Here is a 7,476-nt window from a genome sequence, read left to right on the forward strand (position 1 = left end):
AAGCAGTTAGGATGGGACAGAGAGAACATCGTCTTGCTGGAGGCTACCACTGCGCACCATTGGTGAACCTCACACTGATCCACTAAGATATCAAGGGGGAATAAATAGGTTGCTTGACTACAAGCGGAGCAAACTAAAAGCAGAAGAGACTGTAAGCTAATGGCCTGAAAGCTCAGGCAGAGGACGGGGAAGAGGTGAAGACGCCTACTGCCACGTTCCAAGGGCTCTTGTCTCTATGGGGTTTCCTCCTGGGAAAATCTAGAGTGTGGAAATTTCCCCCTTATGTACCACCTAACAGTGCCCATACTGGCATCTCTCAGAAGGCCAGCCCCACTGCAGCTCTCTCTGGGAATCTCTCTGCACAGGACATGGGGAAATAGGCCAGCATGGTTTCTCTACTACTGGTCTTCACCTCTTAGCATGGCCAAAACTATGTCAAACAGTGCTGCTTATTGCAGAGCAGTGATCAGAACTGTCCCTTGGACCACAGCTCCCAATAGAAGCACTCGGAGCTTTTGCAGAGTGATGCCAAGACATAAGCAGAAGTCCGTACAAATTCCCATCGCCCGACAAGGTCTTGCAAGATCCATGTTTGCATTAAAAAGAAATTAAAAGGTTTTCCACTTCACTAGCTTGCCCAAAGCCTGCATACTAAATAGTAAATGCTACCTATGAGGTTGAATAAAATCTCCATTAAAAAAAAAAAAAAAAAGCTAGCAGTCATTGAATACATCATGAACAATGACATTGGGGAGGCATTGTTCCTCTTCTGCCTGATGGACCATGCTGAAACACCTGTTTCTTATCGCAAAACCGTTAATAACTGTCACTGCTGAAATCAGTGCCGAGAACGTGTCATTAAGTCAAGTCATCCCCACCACCACCTAATTGAGAGAAAACAGCAAGGAGGAAGAGAGGCAAGGCCAGATCTGAGATCAATCCAGATATATGTCAAAAGCACACTTGTCCATGTGCCCGCTGAAAACTATTTGCCATGGGGAAGGAAAAGAACACCAGACAAGCTGAGTCCATGTGTTAGATGGCTCTTGCCTTGAAGACATCTTCTGTTGGTATGAAAGACACAGCTGGATAACTAAGAGCCATTTCAGCTGATTAACTACAGACATTGACCCTTCCCCCCAGTTCATTCACGGGGGGGAGTTGTTTCGTTCCCATCACCTCGTAAAGCTGCAGCCTTCCCATAAGAAACCAATTTCTGGTCCTGTAGCAACTGTTCAGGGGCAACAGGGCTGCTTAATCTGTGGTGTTTGAGGCAATCCTATAGACAGATAGGATGTTTGCAGAACAGAACCCACGGGAGGCTATAAGGTCTTTATCTTCTCAAAGCAACCCAAAGCAAGTCACAAATCAAATCCCCTAACATGGGAAGCATGGTTCAGACATAGAGATGGAGCCATGCTTCAAGGTATGGGGCCATCCCTTGCCACAAAGCCTCTCGCTGATGTTTTCTTCTGGTTCTACCCACCTTTTTGGCACAAGGCCACATGGCCCTTTCACTGAAGCCCAGGTAGTAGCACAGGAGCTGAAAAGCAGAAGAGAGACAGCCTCCTTCGTCTTCCTCTGCAGACTCGGTGTCAGCCCAGAGCTGATGGCTCAGAGGAGCAAAACGAAATGCTCACCTATGTGACAGGGCAGCGCGATAATCCCCTGAAGGCAAATCCCGTTAGCGTAAAACCAGGAGTGATAATTGTAACCCGTCCGCAACCTTTACTGTAGTGGAAATAATCACTTCAGCGGTGCTGCCTTGCTTCCCCGAGACTCTTTCTTTGCAGATTATTTTAGACTAATCTAAGCAAAAGGAGCAGGAGAGACTGAGGACAAGGCTCTAGGATTAAAGAGAACATTTAGAATGGAGCAAGGGGTGTGGGGTGGGCGGCCGTGGGGCATTTAGGCAGATTCTAATGGTGCGTTGGCCTCATCTCCAACTCAGAGGCAAACGTTAAGAAAACGGATAAAATGCAAAATGGATTTCACACAGATGGATTCTGCCAGGCGAGCCTGGTAAATATATAATTTTTTTTTATTTTTTTTCAGAGAGATAAAGGCTTTTTTTAAACAAAAGCCAATCTTTATCTTTTGTGGGAGAGCTTGACCATCTGGACTTGAGAAAAACATTTGATATCATGCCACATGGGCAAACGATTCGCTAAACGGTGGGAGGGGAACATTACAATAAGAATTATGAATCAAAGAAAAGCTCTACATAAAGAAAATAAGATTGCAAGAAATAATGCCAAAAAAGGAGGCAGTTTGGAAGGCTCTTGCTGAGCAGGCTGCTCAGTGACTCCATGCGCTCAGCACTTCCTCAATGACCAGGAGCCCACACACATCCAACGCTCTGCCCAAAGGGCAAAATGACCTGACACAACACATCACAGCATCCTTGGGAGGGAAGTGATGGCTTCAGTAGCAAGGCTGAGTGGCATGCAATGGGACAAAAAACAAGGGCAGGTTAGGAAATCAAGGCAAGGTCTTCCAGTGTTGGATGGGAACTCGAAGATGGAGACACCTGCGTGGTTCAGATCGGATCATGGGGCACCACGGCACTGCAGTTATAAAAGGACATCTATAGATCAAAATATTTCCAAAACTATGCACTGCTAATGAGGAAAAATCTCAGAGATCGCATCAGCAACACTGTAGTCAGGTTGGAGAGAGGGGACACAAACTGCTCAGCAGCACATTTGGGTTGGCTATTTACTCCTGCCCATCACATAGCAAGGGCATAGGACAGCCTTCGTGGGAAAAGGAGATGGAAAATCCTGCCGATATAGAAATAGATCCCACAAAGTCATAAAATAGAGCGTAGTTCACTTTCTGGGCTTCCAGGCTTTGCCTTTTAGAGATGCTCAGAAATAACCGCCCTGAGCCCTTTCCAGGTCCAAACCAGATTCATTCAAGCTTTGCTCATCTGGGAGAGTCAGTCCCAATTGGCCAGCCAGATTTAGCCAGCCTATGTTTAAGCACCTCTTGCTCACTCTAGGAAGACTTTACGAGAATACAGATTTTGAGAGCTCAGAAAACAAAATGCCAATCAAGATGCTACATAAGCTGGTCCCACATGGGATGTCAGGCAACACAGCAGCTCCAAACTTTGCCAGCCCTCTCCCAACACAACAGCTGGCTTTGAAAGAACTCAGATCGGTGTTTCTCCTTCCCCAGGCAGGTCTATGCACTAGGTCTTTGGAAAGCAGCAGGAATAAAGCTGAGGGATTTCAGCAGAAATTAAACAGAATTTACCCTAGTGAATTTTCAAGACAAGATACTTTAGGTAAACATTATTAAGCTTCCCTAAGGAATGTAATTATAAGTTCTACCCTTTTTATCTAAAATTTGCACAAAAAATCCATCACTGCATTAAGTGATAAAAGAGACTTTCCCTTGTGCTTTTTTTCTCCCCTTCTTAATAAAGGTGTTTTTTTTTTTTTTTTTTTTTTCCTAAACCCTTCCTTAAGCAGGTGAACATTTTGGTAGGAATCCTGGGCTCATTCTAAGTAAGTGCTGATCTCTCTTGAGTTTTTAGCACAAAATACTTGTCAATGAACCTCAAAATGCAGAGGGCTATTTGAGGGATGAGAAGATGGGAGCAAGAGCTGTTTCTAAGAGGAGAATTACTCAGGTCAGCAAGTACCATATTTATGGACAAAACTTATTCCCTGTGAGTAAGAACCATCAGAAATTGAGACAAAATGGTTTTTAGTCAGCCAATGTCAATGTGCCAAAGCCAAGATTCTGCTGGGAGGAGGCAGAAAAGACATTTTAAATGGCAAGCTTATTTACCCAGGCCACACATTTTTCAGAGTCATCCCAGAGTTGTCAGTGGTTAACAAAAAAAAAAAAAAAAAAAAAAAAAAAAAAAAAAAAAAAAAAAAAAAAAAAAAAAAAAAACATACCAACAACAAAAAAAGATGTTAAAAAGGAGAAGAACAAAATTAAAAAGAGCTTCACAAAGCACAAACACCCTGGTATGTTGGGCACTGGCCAGGGATGCAGATGGCTCCAATTCAAGCTCTTCAAAGCAGGGATTTGTACCTCTCTGCCTCCAACATTCCCATTGAGGCCCCAGCCATAATCCAGCACTGGAGTTCCACTCTGTTCTTCTGGTTTAATAATAATTACAAAAAAAGAAATTCTCGTTTTTATCTTGATGTAGAAAATGAACTTCTTTCGAAATCTCAGGAAAGTCTGTGGGATGAGAACGAACCAGGTCCCTTCCCTCCCTGTTTCTGATTACAGTTAATTACCATCATTGTTTCATTTAAGATTTCCCATAAAAATTCCATTCCCAGCAAACACCCCAACCAAAAGAGTTAGCAGTCACTAATAAGAGCTGTCTCTCATTAAGATCAGCTTGCTAAGGAACGGGAGCTCTTCTGGGCGTGCACGTGTCCGTCTTAGTTAAGTCACCATCTAACAGCTTTCAATCAGCTTTGACGCGGAGTAGAAGCACCAAACTAGCAATGGTCTCATGGAGGACAGCCTGTTCAACCTCCTACCAGACATCAGAGAATCCACCACAGGCAAAGCCAGAGAAGATTCAACTCTGTGCCTCCTACTGCAAGAGGAAGAGCTTGGCTTTGGAAAAAATAAGTATGTTTATATCATAATCATCTACACTGCTAAGAGGGGGAGGAAGAAGAGGCTTTTCTGCACATCCCACTCCTTTGCAGAGGGCAGCTCTTGCAGCCACAAGCAGTGACTCCAGGTTGGGCATGTGGGCTGCAAGCAGATGGTGTGGGCACGCCTGTGCGAGGGAAATCTTCTGTAACAAAACACCTTTCCCAAAAATTAACTTCAATTAAGGCAGGAGCACTTAATATCTGTATCTGAGAGAGTGCCTTCATCAGAGGCCCTTTGCAGTCTCACACCTTCTCTGTCCCATTCCACGTGCTGTGCCCAAAAGACGGCTGGGTGCTGGGAGAGCATCCCTGACACCAGCAAAGGTGAACACACAGGTCTGCCTCTCCTTGCTTCTCTTGCAAAGAGAAGAGATGAGCTGCCCAGGTAGCAGTAGCAGGGCTGCTGCTCTGCACCAAGACGTGCAGGAACGCCCTGCCTCAATGCTCTCCATCCTTCCCGCTACGTGTGACAGGGGGTTCAAAACTTGTTAAGAGGAGGATGGTGGGAGGAAAAGCACTGACAGACAGTACAATCGCGTAAGCCTCTTTTCCTCAGGAAGCCAGGCTAAAAATAATACCCTGCAATTTGACAGCCTCAGCCCGGGAGGGCAGGGATGGAGGAGCAGCACTGCCAATGGGGATGGGTAGCACGGGGATGGCACCCATGGGACGTGATGGCACCCATGGGGCTCTGCAGAGCTCAATAATAAATATATATATATATTAAAAAATAAAGTAGTTTTAATGTCTGAAAGCACACACTCTCTGCGAGAGGGAAATGTTGATGTCGCAGCACAATTTGCTCTCCAAATCCCGCTCCGGTGCTGGAGGAGGAAAAGCCCTTTGGTAGTAATCACTGTGCAAGGTGGGAGAGATCCTGATAGCTTTTATTATCAGGGTATCCAGATGTACAGCGAATGCCTGCAGTATTTATACATGTCATCACTTGTAATAAGTAGTCTGATTTGCCAAATGGAGACAGACTCAGAGATGTCAATTAGGAGGAGACTGAGGCCGAGGAGCGGGGAACTGCACCCAGTATTTATCAGCGCTGCCGATGCTGCTCCCAAAAGCCAGAACCAAAGCTGTGAGCGGCTCTGAGAGTCAAGGGCACAGCCAGAGAGCCCCTGCACGGCGGAGAAGGCGAGAACCAGTCTGTGTTATGGGGTCGATCCTGCGCTGTTGGGGTGGCCGGAGCAGCCCAGGGAGAGAGAAGGTTTCCTTTGACTGCCCTCTAATGTCAGACAGAAGGAAAAGGGAAGGGCGCTGCAGAAGCTGCGGGCAGCGTCGGGGAGCAAACCCCACCTGGATGCTGCCCGATGGAGCCAAGAATCGACGAGAACTGGGGAAACCAGCAGCACTGAGCTGCAGTCCCCAGCGGAGTGTTGTGGGCATTTACTGGCAGGCGGCCCCTTCTTTCTCAGAGATGGGACATGCACAAGTTTCGCTGGGATGCAAGCATTCTTATTCCATCCATGCCCAAGCTTATCTTGGTCAGGCAAAGCCTCCTCTACACGGCCAGGGCTTGCCAGCAGCAAAAAGATCAACACTGAAATGCATAAATGCTCATTTAAACATCTGCAAGTCTCAATCTCAGCATCCCCATCCCTGGAGGTGCCTAATACCATGGATGGGCGCTTGGCAGCCTGATCTGGTGGGTAGCAACCAGCCCATGGCAGAGTTTGGAATTGGATGAGTTCTGAGGTCCCTTTCCAGCACAAAGGCCATTCTATAGCTCTCTGATTCTATAATCCCACCCAGAAATCTAGAACCAGACCTACAACCTGCCTCCCATTATGCCCATCATGGGTGGCAACAAGTGGAGAACACTCCCTGCAGCAGGGACACAGGGAGGTCCAGTCTGCCATGGAGAGCTCAGCTCTTGGGAGACGTGCACACTCAGCTCATACAGACCTTAAACCAAGCTCCCCAGATGCTGGCACCATTGAATTTGGGCAACCAAGACTCACTTGTTCCCCTTGCCCAGCAATAGGTGGCAGCAATGAACTGATCTGGCTGTGCCCTACAGTACCCATGGGGTCCTCACCCAAACCACATCTCCATCATGGCAGGCGGCAGCAACCTCTGCCCCGCTGCTGGTAGCCAAGAAGGCACTGGGGACACAGAGAATAGGGTCCTGCAAGGACCATTACAGGAGCAGTACCATAGCTCATTGGAGTGAAGGATGGCAAGAAAGGAAGAGAGAAGACCGCCATGGAGTCCCATCCTGTGATCTGATGAAGCAGAAGACACAGTGTGGGTCAGAGCCCCAGGAAGCATGTAGCATCTCAGACATAAAAACAACCTGCACAGATGTCACCCGCACCAAAGTCACCACGTGGAGAGCCCTGCTCAGCTCCCAAGCAAAGCCAGGGGAGATGCTGACATTGGGATTCATCTTGCTTAACTTAATAACTGCAGACACCTACATCTGAGCTACTCATTCTGCATGCCTGTCTTTCTGTAATGAAGAGAAATAGGCACTTTTAGGATACAAATCGATTTTAGGCATCTGCCTTAGCGGGCAGAACCTGAGCTGAAAGCACTTGCGCTAGGGAAGTTGCAGCCATTGAGGTCCAAGCCATCCGTGTCCATGTCTACAGGCTTTTCAGAACAGCAGCAAGCGGGCTCTGGGGGCAGCCCCTCCTCAGCGCACATGGGGGCTGCAGAATGTCTGGCATCCTTGTGGTGAGAACTGATGTCTGCAGACAGCCATTGCTCCTGGCGAGCAGAGCCGTCCTCGCCTCCATGGGAGAGGAGCAGCCAGCTTCCAGCCCGGGGATGACAGACACATTATCACCTTCCTCGTGTTGACAGTTTGTTTTCGTCCAGCTCT

Source organism: Meleagris gallopavo, chromosome 8 (assembly GCF_905368555.1).
Source record: "Meleagris gallopavo chromosome 8, MGAL_WU_HG_1.1, whole genome shotgun sequence".
Taxonomy (NCBI): domain Eukaryota; kingdom Metazoa; phylum Chordata; class Aves; order Galliformes; family Phasianidae; genus Meleagris; species Meleagris gallopavo.